The sequence below is a fragment of the Styela clava genome, unplaced genomic scaffold (genome assembly GCF_964204865.1).
Source record: "Styela clava unplaced genomic scaffold, kaStyClav1.hap1.2 HAP1_SCAFFOLD_111, whole genome shotgun sequence".
NCBI lineage: Eukaryota > Metazoa > Chordata > Ascidiacea > Stolidobranchia > Styelidae > Styela > Styela clava.
In genome coordinates, this window is record NW_027556603.1 from 50,001 (window position 1) to 52,006 (window position 2,006).

Consider the following 2,006-nt stretch of genomic DNA (forward strand, 5'->3'; position numbering starts at 1 on the left):
ATGAGCCAAGAAAGAGCGGTGCGGGGCCGGGCGGAGCGCACCCTTTTCTCGGTGGCTGGCGGGCGAGAGAGTGCTGCGTCGCCGGCATCGGCGTCGAAAGAAGCCGAGCCGAAAAAAGTTAAAGTACAAACGTGCAAGCATACTAACCTAACCCTAGGTAAGGCATGTCAGAGCGAAAGACAGTAATTTCGAATGAGCCAAGAAAGAGCGGTGCGGGGCCGGGCGGAGCGCACCCTTTTCTCGGTGGCTGGCGGGCGAGAGAGTGCTGCGTCGCCGGCATCGGCGTCGAAAGAAGCCGAGCCAAAAAAAGTTAAAGTACAAACGCGATGCTAATGAGCGAGCCGTTGTCTCGACTAATATGTAGGGGGCGTTCGATCGAGCGTCTGGCTTGAGCGCTTGTCGGCCTAGCAGAACGGTCGCATTGTTATGCCCGGGTTTTAGGCACCGCTGCAGGCGGCCGGCAGAGCTCTTGTTTGTGCGAAACTGAATGGATCGAGCCCGAGAGAGGGCGAGCAAAGAAAAAAACGCAAATCGCTCCGCCTGGCACTGCCGGCGAGGGCGTGGACGTCGCGGCCAGCGACTGTCGAAGCTGAGTACGGCCGCAGGCGATCGCCTCGGTCTTAAACGAATGCGACGAGCACGCGCCGGGCGGCCCAGCAAGGGCCGAGCGCAGCTGTCGCAGCTATCTGGTTGATCCTGCCAGTAGTGATATGCTTGTCTCAAAGATTAAGCCATGCAGGTGCAAGTACGAGTTCTCGTAAAGCGAAACTGCGAATGGCTCATTAAATCAGTCTTGGTTTATTTGGTCTCGTAAGCGAAGTGGATAACTGTGGTAATTCTAGAGCTAATACATGCATTAAGCGCCGACTTCGGGAGGCGCGCTTTTATCAGATCAAAACCGACCGGGTTCGTCCTGTGACGTTTGATGACTCTGGATACCACGCGGATCGTACGGTCTCTGCACCGACGACGTATCATTCAAGTGTCTGCCCTATCAACTGTCGAAGGTACGCTACGTGCCTACCTTTGTGATAACGGGTAACGGGGAATCAGGGTTCGATTCCGGAGAGGGAGCCTGAGAAACGGCTACCACATCCAAGGAAGGCAGCAGGCGCGCAAATTACCCATTCCCGACACGGGGAGGTAGTGACGAAAAATAACAATACAGGACTCTAACGAGGCCCTGTAATTGGAATGAGTACATCCTAAAACTCTTAACGAGTATCCATTGGAGGGCAAGTCTGGTGCCAGCAGCCGCGGTAATTCCAGCTCCAACAGTGTATGCTAAAGTTGTTGCGGTTGAAAAGCTCGTAGTTGGATTTTGGGCGAGCGCCGCCGGTCCGTCGCAAGGCGTGTCACTGGTTGCGTTCGCCTCACCTTCGGTTCTCCGTCGGTGCTCTTGACTGAGTGTCGGCGGTGGCCGATAAGTTTACTTTGAAAAAATTAGAGTGTTCAAAGCAGGCTGTTCGCCTGCATAGTGTTGCATGGAATAATGGAATAGGACCTCGGTTCTATTTTGTTGGTTTTCGGAGCACGAGGTAATGATTAAGAGGGACAGACGGGGGCGTCCGTACTCTGCCGTTAGAGGTGAAATTCTTGGATCGGCGGAAGACGAACTACTGCGAAAGCATTCGCCAAGAATGTTTTCTTTAATCAAGAGCGAAAGTCAGAGGTTCGAAGACGATCAGATACCGTCCTAGTTCTGACTATAAACGATGCCAACTAGCGATCGGGAGGCGTTACCATGACGACCTTTCCGGCAGCTTCCGGGAAACCAAAGTCTTTGGGTTCCGGGGGAAGTATGGTTGCAAAGCTGAAACTTAAAGGAATTGACGGAAGGGCACCACCAGGAGTGGAGCCTGCGGCTTAATTTGACTCAACACGGGGAAACTCACCCGGCCCGGACACAGGTAGGATTGACAGATTGAGAGCTCTTTCTTGATTCTGTGGGTGGTGGTGCATGGCCGTTCTTAGTTGGTGGAGCGATTTGTCTGGTTAATTCCGAT

At 53.6% G+C, this 2,006-nt stretch overlaps 1 pseudogene; it reads left to right on the forward strand.

Moving 5' to 3' along the window:
• Positions 1-683: 683 nt before the first annotated feature.
• On the forward strand, positions 684-2,006 carry LOC144419123 (small subunit ribosomal RNA; annotated as a pseudogene; the record flags this gene model as incomplete).